Source organism: Anser brachyrhynchus, assembly GCF_964034855.1.
Source record: "Anser brachyrhynchus genome assembly, chromosome: 4".
Taxonomy (NCBI): domain Eukaryota; kingdom Metazoa; phylum Chordata; class Aves; order Anseriformes; family Anatidae; genus Anser; species Anser brachyrhynchus.
In genome coordinates, this window is record NC_137698.1 from 61,459,194 (window position 1) to 61,476,556 (window position 17,363).

Here is a 17,363-nt window from a genome sequence, read left to right on the forward strand (position 1 = left end):
AAGGACAACGTCTTAGAAAAACAGAACTGGAGGGAACTTCAAGAGTTTAGTCCATCTTGTTTTCCATAAAAGAGCCTGCTACTTTTTTTTTTTTTTTTCCTAAGAAGTATTTGGGTAGAAATTTGACAGTTCTAGCGACTCACTATGTTTGACTTTAAAAAGATTGTCTTTGTATGAAAGATGAGTGTTTACACTTCCAGTTTTAGTTCAAGTATTTCCTTTCCTAGGTGCTATGGATCTAAAGAGTGCTTCTGGTTCATACAGCATACTTTTGTCATCAAAACTGTTATCATACCCAACCCTTCAGTCCCTTTAGGCTATTATCTATTTTAAATAACCCCGGTTCTTTCAGTCTTTCCTGTTAGGTCAAGCTTTCTAGTCCTCGGATCTTCTAGTCTTATATCTTCTTGCTGTCTTCCAATCTTTCTCAAGTTTTCTGCAACTGTCTTAGAATTAATACTTCAGTTAAAGACTTATTAATGCTTATTAGAAAGACTGCTTCATGCATCTTGCACATAGGCAGTGTTCCATTGCTTAAAGCAGACTTTAAAGAAAAAACAAAATAGACAAATATTTGTCAGCAATTACCAAAGTGTAAGTTGATTTATTTTTTTCATGAAGTGGAAAAGCTCTCTGACCCATCAAATTATTTTACAGCTATATTTCCTATGATTCTGTGAACCTATTTTGTTCTTTCATTAGCCAAGATTATCACAGTATCACAGTAACTGTAGCATTTATTGTCTTTAAATAGTAAATGTATTAAAATTCTTATTCAAGTTAGTAATATGTGTAGGGACATTAAATAAAAGATCAGTGGAGCTGAAATAAACAAAGAATTTGCTTCCTTGATCTATTAAGCTGTTTTTCTTCTCTGAGAATTGTGTTAAAAAGGAGAATGAAGTGGTAGCTGAGTACTGTCCACACCTTTCCATGTTCCCCAAGCACCAGACCCACATTGCTTGTACCTATTTCCAATCTTTTTTTTCTATCAAGTGTTTGTGGTGAAACACAAGAAGGCAGTGACAGTTAGACGAAATCTTTTCAATATGAAGAACTGTCTTTCTGATGTTCACCTGCTTCTGTGCTTGAAATCAAATGCCAAATTTGCATCAGTGTGAAAATGCATCTGTGACCTGCCATTCCTTGTATGAAATCTGGCAATAAAAATAAGATCTTTAACCATGAATCTCACTGCACTGTGTTTTACACAGATGTAAAATGCTTCAGTCATCCTAAGCACCTATGTCTAACTGTGTGCGTCTTCAGTAGAAACCACTTTTCCGTCTCAAATTTGTCTGTGATCCCTACTGAAGTGGAGGAATGGAGGAGATTTAGTGAGGAGCGAATATAATATTTTCAATTTGGAACATTTTAAATAAATTTCCAATTTTAAAAAAATCTTTTTTTTTTTTTTTTTTGGCCTTACAAAACCAGGCAGAGTTGATTTGAAGTCATAGTTACATAAGCCCTTAAAATAAAGCTGATCAACAAATAACTCGTCAATGTTCATACTGCCATATCAGCAGGCTATCATATATTTCTCTGTACATTATATTTTTCCACTTGTTTTATAATGTTCCCTGTAGAACAGTTTTGCATCTGAGTATACTAAATGACAAAGGGATGTGTGCAGGGATGACTTACGCTGGCAATCTTTGAAGATTGAATGACTGCATATTTTGTTATATTCATAAACCATGATTCTCATTTATGCCAATATCTAATCTTCTTTCTGTCTAGGGAAGGATTTCTGGTGACAAAACCCCAACACTGCTTGTCTGAATATTTATTTTTTCATTCACAGATCTTATACGAAACATTTCAAACAAAGCTGAATTTAGGAGAAAAAAGAACTGTATAATTATATTTTTAATTTGCATGGGATTAGTGTGGGTGGAAAAGAATATAAATAAGTGTCTCCCTTGCTAAAAGCCATTGAGCTTCTGATTTTAAAAAGCACATAGAAAAAAAAAATCTACTTCCTGTGTTTTATTTTCAGATTCCACTGCGTGGACCTGCCTAATCTTAAAAAAAAAAAAAAAAAAGAGAGAGAGAGAGGGAAAAAAAATTATCATAGTTATACACCAAATTCATCCTTATTAAAGATTGTTAAGGCAAGAATTTTGTTTTGTGTCTCCTGGACACAACATGTTTTTCTATTGTACTGGAATGCTATGTGCATTTCCAGATTGCACCCATTCTTCCTGAGGAATGGCATTCTGATATTCAGCCCAACTACTGAGCAGCAGAATAATAAATGTATTAAGTATTTATACAGATCATGTGAATGAGGCATCACGTTTGTAACAGTTATAAGAAAGAGTTCATGGTAAGAAAACAATACACAATATTTCTGATCAGAAGAGAGTGATATGATTTGGTTAAAGCTGAACTTAAAGTCAATAGCCTTGAATAAATATGTATTTTTCATAGCAATTAAAAGTCTTTCAGAGTAATTTCTCTGGAACGTGACTCTTCATATTCTTTTAAACCTTCTAGTGATTATGTAGCTTAGCTTTTCTGTAATGTGTTTCCTTCCTGAGGTAGACTTGAATTTAAAAACACTGAATGATAATAAACTGTTACCTCTTTTCACAAAACTTCAGTGTTTCGATGGAGAGTGAAATGTTACTGAAATTTCTGGGTTTGTGGGTAAGATTGATTTTATGAGACCGTGATTTTATGAGACCATGACTGACAGGGTATATTTTTGACTGTGACCTCAAGGTATATTTTTAAATTAATCTTGCTCATTTCTGTGTAATTAGAGCAGTGTTTAGTTCTTTAGATTATAAATTAATCCATATCACTCTTCATTAGGGACAAGACTTTGTAACGATGGCAATTTTATCTTTGATACCTTTTCTTCAGGAAAAATAAAATAAAATCATTTTATCTAGTTAGTATTGGGCCTATTATCTCTGTATAGTCTTGTGTTCAGTCTGATGTTTTAGGATTTTCTGAGATTTTTCTTTCTTTTAATTAGAAGTAAACCTTCATGGTCTGGCAGAATGTGATTTTAATATAGAATCATTAATTTATGGCACTGCAAGTGCTGTAATATAGAAAACATTTATAGATAGTATAGAAACAAATGTATAAACTGTAAGTATGCTTTTTATTGGTCTTGGCAGAGCTATCCCTTGGAGCTTTACAAAATAAATGAGTTACTGTTTGCCGTCTTTCAGAGAGGAAGCTGAAATAAAAGAAAATATTCCTAATGCCCTTAGCTAAACATATGGAGCCAAAGGGTATTACAGAAAGTGATACACCTCATAGTATGTTGTTTGGTTGATGCTCTTTTAAAAAGATTTTGTGGTTTGTTATGATAGCACACCTTTCCTACTGACTTCCACACTTTGTTTAAGAACAATTAAAAGTGCCATGGAAATTTGAATGAACTTGAGCCCTTTACCTAGCTTGAAGGAAAAAAACCAGTGCTCTCTGTATTTATTTTTTTTTTATTTATAGCAGAGCACAAAGATCTGCTATATAGATCCTGCCCTTCTTCCCTCGGGTGAATGCAAAGCAAGGGATTTACATCAGTTTTTCCATTTAAAATGTTTAAATAAAAACACATGAAATATCATATGAAAATAGTTGGCACTATTAGTCCAACTTTAAATGGGCATCTGTCCCTAAATGGAAATCTTGTCATCTTCAGCAGAGTACCCAAGAACTGACTGGAAATGAAAATCAAATACTCTCACTTTCATTGTTCCAACTGATGAAATAGCTTAAGATTATCCATTTTGTGAAATATACTCAGGATTCTGTTTCTAACATACTAATTTTAGAATTTCTCCTGAATCGTGTTTGTTTCATGAGTCCATTTTTACATCTGTTAGGTTCAGGAAAACTCTTATTGCATTAAAAATTAGAAGAAAAAGAGAGAAAAAAATAATTGGTGCTGAAAATATTAGTGCCTTACATTCATAACTAACAGTTTAAAAATTCAATATAAATTCCTTCGGAAGTCACAGAAGACCAGACAAAGGGCCTGGTCTTTGAAGTCAGAAGTCTAAATGGCTTCTGTTCATATTCATGAACCTACAGACGACTGTAGAAGCCTAACCTAGAAAAAAAGTCCTGAGATTCCAAGAAATGCTATGTAGAGTTCTTTTGACTCAAAGCAATGGAATGAGTTGTGGGATCAATGACATCTTCAGAACTGATTTTGAAGAAACACGGTGAGTTGTCAATGATTTTTTAAAAAATATACATATTCAGTGATACGATTTCTATTTTAAAAATAATGCCATATTCAAAAGTATTTTCATTGGAAATATAATCTTCTCAAGCTAAATACAAATTTTCCTATACAATCAGCTTATTTTTTTGAGTCTGGTGATGTATTAAAGTGTATTTTATACCACTGTGCTCCCAGGATCTTCATGGATCCCCATGATGGAGGTCGTCTTCTCAGCAGGTAAAAATGACAAATTTTCTGAATTTGTGGGATTTTGCTGAATTGCAGGATTCAGCTCTGGTTTATTTAGTCTTTCATGTGAACAATAATACCACAATGTGGCACACCTTTAGACTTGTCTTAGGAGGCAATACAAAACTGCTCTTAACTCTCTCTGCACAGCTGTAGCAGATTTAAAAGACAAGATATTAATACCTGGTAAGTTATGGCCTGTAGTGGAAAGTCTGATGTATCTCCAATTAAAGCATTTTGACTGTGACTCTAATGAAACTTGACAGTGATAGTTGTAAACATTTCATTATAGGCCTAGTCATGATCTTTTGTCTCCTAATGAGTTTAGCGTCTAGATTACAGGAGTGCTAGCTGATGGATAACGTCTTCCAGTTGGAACAATGTGTAAGAAAATAGGAAAACCTTTTCCACAGTGCAGGGACAGGACATCTCTTATATTTGTGCATAAGCGCGGGTCAAGTGGCCCTTTGCACTTCCCTGAACATGTCCTTCAGTTAGGGTCGGTCCATTTCTCTTTTTTCAAGGGTACAGTCCCACCACATCACTCTCCTGGACTGGGTGTGCGCTTGGCGGGCCCTTATTTTCCTAAGCAGTAGGGGGCAGTGGGGATCCCGCACATTTTTAGTGCTTTTGCACCTCTTTTACTGGGAGGGGAAAAGGAAGGGGAAAGCTCTATCTGACATAAGACTCTCAAGAGCATATGCTCAAACCAAAATAATAATCACCCAAAGTTATGTAAAAATAGGCCTCTTTATAGATGGATGTGACCTCAGATTTTCTTATAATTACAAATCATGTGGAACAATGGAGAATGGTGTGGAAATGATTATCCATGTTTTAATGCACTTTTATTTTTTAAAGTGAATATTGAGAACCTGACGTACGGCAGAAGTTGGTACTCTTTAAAACACAGCTTGCTCAGTTTACAAGCACATGCTCTAACATGAATGCAAAGGAAGTAAACGACTGGAATAGATGCGTTTTAAGTTTTGTATTGCTATACAATCAGATAAAAAGGGTTAAAAAAATGCTCTTGGGAAAGGCTTTCTCATTGTTTACGCCTTACAAACTTGAAGACTTGGCAAACCTGCTGTGTAACTGTGCCTGTTGCCTGGAAAATAGCTTTTTCCTTTTTATTAGTCTAACTCAGGCACTGATTTATTGAGCAAGAGAAGGATAAGGCAGCTTTAGCTCTTCCATTAACACCAGCTGGGGCCTGCATCACATAATGTTGTGTGAATGCACAGCTTCATCCCATTACTTCGAAGCTGCAACAACCCCCAACCTTTGCCAGTAGTACCATGACTTTCTGGAAGTTATTTATGCCAGATGTCTCCTTAATCCTTTGTGTTTTTGTTTGTTTCTCTACTCAGTGCCATTTTTGCTTTAATGTTACACCATAAAAGAGGTGAAATCAAGGAAACTGAAATTGTAGAAACAATACAAATAACCTCCTCATTATCTGTGATATGCTAAGAAGTTTCAAAGAAAAAAATAAGGGAAAAGTGCTTCATTTGCTTCACTGAATCTTACAAAGCCCACTATGAAAAACATCAGTGATAAATAATTGAAAAAGTAGTCAGTCTGATGGCAAATTTGGTTAATTATCCATTTGTATGTTGGAAAGAATACATGTAATTCAAGATCACTCTAGTTACTTAACTTAGTATAATCTACATTGATTTTTACACTAACAATATTTGTTAGCTTTTCAGATGATTATACATACAGCTGTTTAAAATATTCTCGTTGACCTCACCTTCTAAGTACTGGCTCCAACACTACTTTTGCTGGTGAAAATCAGACCACCTCCAGTGAGCTTTTAACACATCAGTGTAACCCACCATCTGCCATGCACCAACAGCTCTTAAATTTTCTCAGTCATCTCTCCATTTCTTGGGCATTTTCTGTTAAAAGGAAAACAGTTTTCTGTCCCCTTCTATGAAGCAGATACTTTCCTCCTCTTTGCTCTTCCAGCTTCAGGGCTTCTTTGGTGGTTCATTCATCACCAGCAGAATAAAGAACAGATGTTACAGTCTGCTGTCAAAGTCCTTTTTTCTTAATGAAAGGGATGCTGTGTAATTTGCCTTCTTGGTCTATATAATGCAGTGGGACAAAGAAGCCACCATTTCCAAATTATTATTATTATTATTTTTTCTTAACTGCAATGGTAGAAGTCCATGTTTATCAGGATATTAAGCCAAGAAACCTGTCTTCAAAGAGAAACTAGAGAAAAACTCCCACTGTTAGCTCAAGGTGTTCCAAAGTTAAAATTTTTGAACATGTTCAGTACAGCTAGTGTTGAAAGATAGGAGATGTCTGAGAAAACTTAATGTCTGCACTGTAGTGAGGGCAGAGGTGGAGACCAAACTTGCAGCATGTCATTTCTTTGCTCTGGATAAGACTCATTAAAGAAAATTTGATGTAGAGTTACAGGGTGTTAGAGTACTTCCAGGTTTTCAACCCAGGCCTGAAGGAGCTGCATAGTTCTGTTTATTATCTTGCAAAGAAGCCAGAAACAAATGCAGACAAGAATAAAATGGCATTTTATTTGTGTTTGTTTGATTGTTTGTAGTGCCAGAGCATGAGGTAAAGCAAGCACTTTGGGAACTTATCTTGAGCCATATGATGTTTTTTTTTCTGCCAGGTTTATATGGCTCACACTATGTACTGTGAACTATTCTGCTTTTTGCACTTTGGTATTTTTAAGCAGAACACTTGACATTTAACTTATCAAATTGTTTATAGTTGTTAAGTTAGGCAAGGTAGGAAGTCCTGCTAATAATAACAGGATATGATAAAACAGTTCAGCAGTTTCATGCTATGTTTAGACAGTCTTGATGGGCTCAGCAGTGAGGTCAAGTGATATGGTATGGCTTGTGTTCATATTTTTGCAGCTTGTAAGAGACAATTTGCATTCACATCTTTTATAGTCACAGGATTACTATTTATAATAGCCATGTGATTACTTTTTTTTTGTAATTTACCTGCTTTCCTCCAGGGAACCTGCCTTCCTGTCTAAGGATCATAAGTACTGGTGACATCAGTAGACTTGTAAGCATAGTGGACCTAGCTTCTTATGTTCGTGCTTGGTCAGGAGGCAATCAAGGTCCACACAGAGCCCTTGGTTCCTGGCTGTGGGTTCTTTCATGACAGGTATTGAGTATCACAAGTTCACAGACTCACTGTGGTCTGCTGAGGCCTTCAAAATTTGTGCTTCAAAACTTACCTCAGCAGTGGCGCTGGGAGATTCCAGGCTGCCTTTACCCAGCATTACCCTTAGAACCCTGCCTCAAGTTTTAAGTTTTTATAATGTTTGTAGGAATTGGATTTCCACTGTGAAGTCTGTGCTTTTATCACAAAGACTTCATGAGAACATATGATAAATAACACTTAACAGTATGACAGCAAGTTTTCCCTCTTTTTTCATTTTCCTTTAGTTACATTTTTCTGGTTTGAGCGTACTCTCATTCTCTCCAGACAGAAGTTTGAAATGGCTACCATATCTCTTAATAAGATGGAGCTAATCAGTCATGACAGAAGTCATTATAGAAAATGATAATGGGAAAAGCACTCATTTGAGTTTTTTCATTATGTCTCCTGGGGTATTCATTTAAAACCACTGAGTCTAACCCAGAGCACTGTGCAATTTGTACCTCCTCCCGTTTCATGCTGAGCTCAGACATCAGTGACGCAAAATGGTTTATCAAGATGAGGCGAAAGGTAGAATGGTAAATGACACGAGGAGTAACGATTGGTAAGGCAATATTATCACATGTTTAATAGTTGGATGTTAAGTTAAAATTATGTGTTGGTCAATGATGAGAGAGCTGAATTAACCTGTCCCAACTCACTTTCAGCAGTGAGGTTATAGAGACGGACACCATCTCTTTGGATATAGGTCCCAGATTAATTATATCTTTAGAGAAGTCTTTAGAAAGTCTTGATTTTTTTTTCAGTGTCCTCCAGTGAAGAGGTAAGAAGTACATTTTAAGATATGTACTATAGCTTTTCAGGGTACCATAATCTACCAGTTCTGCCACATCTACATGCTTGCTCTTTTGCTATTGCTGTGAACAAGCACATTGTGATAAAGACATCAACAGTCAAAAAAAACCTTTGGAGTGGATATGAAATCTCTTTGATCATGGCAGTGAAGAGGTGGTGAAACAGACAGAAGGCAGATTTTCTGCTGCTGTGTTTGGGAATCCAGTAAAGAGATGCATTTGGAAAGAATGCATTAGAAGAAAGAAAATCTCTGAATTTCATATAACAGCCTAAATTAGTTGCTAAGAATTTCTCCTAGGCTGAACCTGAGTTGTCCACCTAAATGCATTCTTTAGTCAGACAGTGGGAGAGAGGTGAAGCACGTGAATGTGAGTCACAATATCTCAATTAATTATCCATCACAAAACCACCCGCAGAAGCTGAATCAAGGTGTAAGTACCTGATGCCCTATTCGTATGATCTAACCAAACTGTACTTCCAGTGAGACAGAAGTGTCCGGCTGAATCTCATTTTCCAAATTAGAGGCCCATTTTCTCAATTGTAGCTAGAAAATGGCCAGATGCAACACAATACTGCTACTCATGCTTAGAATTATGTCCAAATTATTTCAAAATATCACTAAACATTACTGAGCAGTTTTGAAAATTCTGACCACAGTTGCTTCCTTCATTTCTTTATCTTGCATTTGGACATCAGGATATTGATTATTGTGAATTCTTTGAAAGTACAGATTTCTTTGTATTATACATTTTGCTATTCCTACTTGTCATTTGTTTTCAGCAGACTAAAATACAGAAAATGCCTTATAAGAAGCTATGCTCAGAGAAGAAAGGTGAAAAACTTGAGTGACAAATAAGCTTTACATGTCAGCTTGGTTTAGAATTAGCTTCTTTTCACATAGCTGGCATAGAAACATTCCTTGGTTACACTACATGAGCCAAGAGAAAATTATCTGAAATTTTACAGAACCAGATGAAAAAACATTCATGTTTAATACAGATGGATACCTGACTATAAACCTTTGTATTTTTGATAAAGCTATGAATGATCTAAAGCTTTCTTTGGTGTTTGAAAGAAAGAAATTGAAATGGCCACAAAGTGTATACACGTATGAGTCTTAGTTTTTTAAACCACACAGTTGTCATTAAAGAATATTGGTATGTGGATATTTTATTAAATTTTACTATTAAAAATTTAAGAAGAAACAATTTCAAATAAATGTCTTAATAACTTGCAGTGACAACATAAGAATGAAAATGAAAGAAAAAATTGAAGTAAAATATAATCTTTATTTGTTCAAGTTATCTGTTTTAATCCATTAATAATGTTTGTAAAATAAATAAGTTTATCTATTATGCACTGATATTTATATTAAAAAATCCCAGAACATTCTTTCGATAGCAATATATTGGATTGTTGCTTCACTATGTTATTTAAGCTACTTAATCCAAAGTAGAGTTTTAGAAAACAGCCACAGAAATCACAAAATACTTTTCTGCATCTAATTTATGTTGCCATAAAAAGAAGTACATTGACCTCAAGTAAAGCTCTTTGAGCCATTTGGGAATATATTCTTCAACTGGCAATTTTTTTAAATGTTCCATATTCAAAGCCAATTCATGGATCCAGACTAGGGCTAAATGTATCTACATGCAAGTGCTGAGATATTTCTTTGAGGAAAATATGAATTTGGAATAAAAATAAATTATTCATATTGCTGTACTTATCTAATAAATTGTTTGACTAACCAAAATAAAAGAAAAAAAAGCACACACAAATCTGGTTTGTGTTTTCTGCTACGTGCCAGTAATACATTGTTTGAAATGATTTGTGGAAAGAGTCTTACATTCTATATACTGATTGGATGTAATTTTCATCTCACAGTTTAGTGAATTTTAAAATTAGCTTAGTCTGCCATGAAATACTTCTTTATGAAAAGAGAAAATGATTTTTACATGATGGTAATTTGATGTTTATTTTGGAGGTGATTTTACTGAGCAATACTTACCCAGTGGGGCCACTTAATTAAGGGCTACCCAGCTCAGAGCTCTAAAAATGAGACTTCTATTCATATCAGAATTCAAATAGAAATTAAGGAGTCCAGTAAGATCTTAAAGATTCATGAAACTAGAAACTGTAGGAAACATGTTTATTCTATATGATAGAATGTAGCTAAGGCAAAGGTTCAAAGCAGGTTTTGACAGTATAATGTTGATCAAACACCTGCTCGTTTGTTAGGTACATGATAGATAATATATTTTATTAAATGGGCATGAACTTCTAGAGTAATGAGTAAAGGCAGGTTGGGGAAAGTGGATATTCACAGAGCAGCCATCCTGTTAGCTCAAAGGGTACTTTTTCCAGGTAATTCATACTTATGAAAGTCTGAATGTTAACACTGGGAACGTTATAAATTAGATCTATTGAAGTTTGTACTGCCTGTGATTGTACTAATATACAGCTTCAAGTAGACCCTTTGAGGTGCTGTTAGAAAACCTGAATGGAACCAAAATTTGCTTTTGCTATAGCCTATATATTGGATATATCTAAAACTACCTCCATCAACCCTCTTGTTTTGCCTTACATCAAGTCCAAATTTCTTATATCTCAGTTGTGCACTATGCACCTCATTTTTCTCACCTCATTCTAACTTTACTCTTTCTGTGCCATATGGTTTATCTTTCATGAATAAATCGGAATGTTTTTCACACTCCAGCAGAACTGTGACTTACAACTTTAAATTCTGAATTTCTGGACTTTTACATTTCTGAATTTAGAACTGGACCAAGGATTCTCAGTCCTAGCTTTTTCCTGTTTGGGAACCGACAGGCATGACCCAAGGCAAAGGAAGAAATGCACAGCTGTGTGTTTCACCATGCAATTCCATACTGAACAGTTGGTTAATTATTGGTTGGTTATTTCTTTTATTATTATTTTGTAAATACATATTTGAAAAGATAATAAATTTACATTGCAGAATGAAAAGAAAGTTTGACAGTGTGACTTGGCCACCTGGAAAAAAATTGACACTGTGAAATGCAAGTCCATCATACTATAACTACTGACAACAGAAAACACATCCACTGCAAAAATAAACATAGTAACTGTTGTTTTTTATAATACAAAAAAGAAGTAAAAGCTTTTACCAGGGTAATTTCTGACAGCAACCTTTGCTAATTTATTGCAGTTAAAAAAGAAAAAAAAAAAAAAGCAAGGTCTGTATTATTTTAATACACACCAACATATGTTATTCTCACATTTCTCACATTGATGGATAGTGTGAACTGCAGATGGAAGTTATTTTCTTTAATCTGTGAAATGATCTTCAGTGCTAGTATTGCACCGTCCCATCATGCCTGGCTAAACTCATAGTGACACATTTTCATAGTTGATTAATGAGGAACTTTAGGATCTTCCTTGTTCTTTCAAAATTTGAGTATTACAAACAAAAGCAACTTTAATTGTGTACATCTATAAATTGGAATGCCATGGCCTGTGAAGGTGGAGTTTCACCTTTTGATTTCACCTCTAATATTTATTATTAATTTTGGTGCTCTGAGGAGTACAGACTTTCTACAGAAAATCTTTGTGGTGACTGAGTTGGTGATTTAAAAGAACTTCATATTCAACTGATATTTAATATGCTTCCCACAATTTTTTCTGAGTATTCTCTGCAAGGTTTAAAAGTAATCATCTCTTTGACCAGCAGAGAGCAGCAAAGAAATACTTTATAATGACCTAACCGTGCAAATAAATGTGCAAAAACTATTGTAGTTCTACACAGGCATGAGAGTTGGGTAACACTGTGTATGATTATCTTCAACATGTATATATGGGGAAAAAAAGTGTTAAAATTAAAATAAGAACAGGCAAAATATGCTCCTTTTTAATTGTATTCATTTATAGGACCTTTCAAATTAAAATACTTTGTTTGACTTCATATTTGTCTGTATAAAACATACAAAGATTTATTTTTATTTAGCCTGAACTATTTATAAGTTGTACTTATCCTTAGTTAATGGTTGTGTTCACATTAATCTGAAAACTTGCTGTGGAGCGACTGTGTTTTTATTGGACAGCATCCGTACTTCAGTTGATACAGTAAAATTTCAGTCAATAATTTTTCTCCTGACTTAGAGCCAAGATTTCACCATTCTTATGTTGTATATATTAAGAGTTCATTATAAGGAGACTGATAATGTAGGCATTTGGGTGCCCTATGTAAGATTCTATTTTCAGATAACTTCATCATTTTAACCATTTAAGCTTAAGTGTCTCATGGTGAATGTCTGCCTTTGCATTTTGATCAGGGTCAGGAGAGGGAGGAGGAAGAGGATGTTCTTTTCTTTTCTTTTGAAGTTTAAACCCTAATGACCAAGTATTTATGGTAGCCACAAAAACAAAACAAAACCAAACAAAACCAAAAAAAACCACAATGTTGTAGTCTCTGAAAAGGAATGATAATCACCTTGGTTTTGCCCTTTCTAGAGTATCCTAACTGATATGGATCTGTATTCCCTGTTCTTGTCCTTTCTGACTCTGTGGCTCTTGCATGCTTGGTTGTGCAGTGGTCCTTTAGAATAGGTGAAAATCATGGTTTGTTCTCAGGCCTGTTGGTTAAACCTGAAAATTGAAAAAATAAAAATATATGCAATTTTACATCCCACTTCCTGGTGGGACTAGTTTGCACGATAGGAAAGAAGTGTTAACAATGCCACTGTGTTGCCACTTTTGGAAAGAGTAAGATTATGACATGTTGACCTATATGTTGTCATTATGAGCATTGTAGTTTAAATCAGGACAGTGGTTCTGGGGTGAATCTTCTGTTCCTGATAGACCATTACAGCAGTCTCTGAATCTGCAAACTGAATTATTTTCAGGTGATATATAACCAGTTCCAGACACTAATGCATATTTGGCCTGGGACTTCATGCAGTTCAAAGTAAAAACCCTGAGAAATATATGTATATTTGTGTATGCATGAACAGTTTGTCCTTGGAACCAAATATTCTGCCATTCAGATCTGCCCTTATTGCACCACACTCAGGCCCCTCTGTGTAAAGGAGTTCAGGCTGTCTCATGTTTACAAATTTCAAAAAGCTTGGGTGGAAACTAGAATTTATCTCCTTACACTGACACCCTTCTGTGTGAATGCCTGAACTGTGTAGGAAATGCCTGAGTGTGTAGGAAACTCTGAGGTCCAAACTAGAATTGCTGTTTGATTTTAGGTTACACTAGGCTTGAGCAATGCTGTAGTCTTATGAATTTCTTATATTCTAAATCCAACATGAATTGCACAAACTCTCCTCTTTTTTTTCAGTGTTGACGTAACTTGCATTTAGTTTGCTTTGTTTCAGTGTTTCTACTGTAAAATAGGAGCAATAGGAGATTTTACAGGACTAAACTTGCACATCTTTGTGAAGCACTGACATCCTCATGATGACCTCTGTAAAAAAGCTAATGAGGAAAATATTACTCTCTTCCTTCAGTGCAGGTCTTGAATAGCGCACAACAAATTAGCCGTGAGACCACAAACTGGATAAACAGGAGGAAGGAAAACATTAACTACCTCTTCGTTAAATCAGTACTATCCTTTTTGCAAATGTAATGAAAAAAGGTCTTGCAGGAAAATAATGAGATCACGTAATTAAAGATTGTATCAGTATTCATATGTCCATAACCACCTGGCTTAGAGTTCTGTGAAAAATTTTGTTCCAGCATTTCATCACATGAATGATTGATACTGCAGCCTCACTAATATTCTTTTAACAAATTGCTTTACTGCAGTGCACTCAAATTAGGAAAGGAACAGATTTAATTTTGATTAAATAATAATTCTCACCCTTTAATTATTTAATTTGCTTCAATTATTTGGATGGTTATTAAAAAAAACTACAAGATACATTTCATGAATCAGTCATTCATTGATCTTAACTTATTTTATTCAATATAAAGATATTCGTGACTGTCACTTTCATTATTGTCACAGCAGTATTTGTATTGAAACAATATTAGATTCTTATTTTGGTAGGCATAATAGATTGATAGAATGAGATACAGTCACTGACTGGGAGAGGTTTTTGCCTTTACAAGTAGCAAAGAAAAATAGCAGAAATGGAGACATGCAATATGGAGTCTAAATGAAAACATGAGGTGCATGCAAATGTCATGTTAATTTTGATAGTGGTTTTCATCTTATTGAAGTATTTATATTTCTCATTGGAGCTTTGTGCAGATAGGCTTAGCTGTATAGAATTTAAAGAAGAAAAAAATTGTACAAAGATGTGAAAATTAAATGTCGGATACAGGGAGAAGAGTATGGTGGGACACCAGACAGAGAATGAATGAGGGAATGGGAGCAGATAGCTCCAAACCCAAAGAGAGTTAGCATTACAGGGAAAAGGTTTTTCTTCAGCATCTTCTATAATTTTTTTATATAATCTTTGCATTACTTTCTTGATCCTTCAAGCTTTGATTGACGTTTGATTTCAAATTAATTAATACATAGTGTAAAAACAAAGTCCACTTAAAAAGAAAGATGAAATTAAAATGCACACATTTGGTACAGTCATCCTCTCATTCAAGATTCTGCCTGTAAATGCGTACACACAAAGTGTTATACAAACAAGCAGATGAGGGAATGATTAAAAATCAAATCCCATATTTTCACCTTATTTCTCAATTTTCCTGTTTCTTGGGCATTGTTTAAACACATAGGGCTTTTGCCTGCTTCATTTCAGTTTCTGCTTTACTGGTCTGTCCAAGCACTAAGGCTGGGTGCTCCTACTGTGCCTTTGACTGGTTCCATAGACAGACACTCTGCTACCCTGTACACCCTGCAATGACAGTTGTCTTGTGGAGACCTCACTGGTGTTTGTTTCATACTAATTTTAAAATCCACCACCCCACACCTTTCAGTCAGAACACTTTTGGGGGTTATTTGTGTTGATTATTATTTTGATAGAATGAGCCTGGTGAGGAGATGAAAGGCAGAGAGAAACTGGTGGGCACAAGCAGGGTGCAGCACTTTGTGTGGTGAGCCGTGAGTTAATCAGGATGGTTGAAATAAGAAATTATACAGGACCTAAAATAAACTTTCTCCTTTCCCCATGTCAAGGCGCTGACTGCACCCAACACTCCCATCTTTTACCTGTTTGTTTGCTTTTTCACCCAGATGGACAGTTCTTGGTCTAGCCAGAGATGGAAATGTCAAGCTACAATAAGAGGGTGTGTGTGATCCCTGCTTGCAGATACTCTGAAGCAATTGAAACATACCACAGAGTTCTCTAATGAGATTTTCATACCTTTTTTTCTTTCCTAACCTGAGATGTCTTTGTGGTCCAAATACATATCTGAGCTTGGTTTTAAAAAATATTCCTTGTCCAAATCTAAGTTCTGATAAATGAAGTTTATGTGAATAAAGAGTCAGAAATCCTGTTATTTTTGGTCAAGAATCAATATGCAAATCTAGATTTTGATTTTTCATGTAAAGACTTTTTTTTTCTTTTATTTGTGTGTGCGTGTGTGTGTGTCTGTTTTATTTAACATGAAAAAGCACCAGGATCTCCATTATCCGCACAGTGACACTGCATTACAGGAAAGGTCTCTGTAATGTTAACGAATAACTTTTTCAAAGACATTATGCACATATTGTACCTTTTATTATATTGAATATATTGTATACAATTGTTAGATATAATTATTGATAGATTATATGCTTCTTATTATATATTATTAAATACAGCTATAATACTGTAAGTAAACTGCTTGGAATTTTTGTGCTCTCCACAGGATAACCCCACTAATACCGTTCTTTTTAGATCACATTTCACATATAACTGATGAGCAGGATATATATATATATATATATTTAAAAAAAGAATAAAATACTGTAATTGTTTTCTTTTTAAATAGCTTCTAACCTACTCTTTTTAATGCTTATGCTTTTTCTTAATCTGACTACTGTTTTAAGTTCATGTTTTATTTCCTCCCTGCAGCTCTTCCTAACAAAAAGGATGAAAAAACCACAGTGATTTACTTTAATCTTTAGCCTATTAAATCTCTCACTTGAAGGTCAAATTTAAGCAGAGGCAAATCTATGCTTCTTTAATAAACATTAATTCTACAAATAAAATGTGATTGAAACTAAATTGTAACAGAATTTAATTTTAGAATTTCTTTCTTCTTCATCTGGTAAATATTGGTTGAAGGGAGGGTAATGAGAATCTGAAGTTACTTGTTCCCCAGAGTGCAGGCATCGTTTTCATATGGCTTTGTTAGAATGTTACAAGAAGATACCTGGTAAAAATAGTAAAACTATGATCTTATAGCAGGAAAAGAAAAAGTCAGCAAAGAGTAACAGAAAGTATTAGCAATATGGCAATATGAAAGCAATAAGCTTTCAGTTTAAACAAGAAGAGAAGGAACCCTGGTTTGCACTAATTAAATATCAGAAAGGGTAACAATGCCAGACTTAACTTTATAAATCAATATTTTATTCCTTTCTAGAAGAGTTGAATGGGAATTTTGAGTTTTATAAAAAATGATTGGATGCAATTATGCGGCCTGTATTACTTGTTAAAACACACCACAGAATTCTAATCTATAGTTCTGTTTATAAAACTGAAAAATAAAGATGTTAAAGCAATAATACTTTTTTTCTTTTTTTTATTTTTTTTTTTTTTTTAAATAATTTCCATCTTACAGATAGGATAGGGGAAAAAGGACTACAGGAAAGTTCAGAGGATTTGAAAAGCTTTTACACATTTACCATATGATTATGTAGGAATGCATTTCCCAAGAAAGAGGAAGGAAGCTGAAACAAAGTTTGTGAAGTTTCAACCTGTATAAAGTGAGAAGAAAAACTTTCTTGGCCTGACAATTCATTTCTTTAAGTCAAAGACATGAGTGA

At 34.5% G+C, this 17,363-nt stretch overlaps 1 protein-coding gene and 1 long non-coding RNA gene across 10 annotated transcripts in view; one reads left to right on the forward strand and one right to left on the reverse strand.

Moving 5' to 3' along the window:
- Positions 1-17,363, forward strand: part of KCNIP4 (potassium voltage-gated channel interacting protein 4) — a 436,947-nt gene that overhangs the window by 255,358 nt on the left and 164,226 nt on the right. The window lies entirely within an intron of this gene.
- Positions 1,342-17,363, reverse strand: part of LOC308194699 — a 39,344-nt gene continuing 23,322 nt past the window's right edge. Inside the window, exon 2 of the long non-coding RNA XR_013950811.1 lies at positions 1,342-17,294. This is a non-coding gene — a long non-coding RNA (uncharacterized lncRNA). The remainder of the gene's footprint in view (positions 17,295-17,363) is intronic.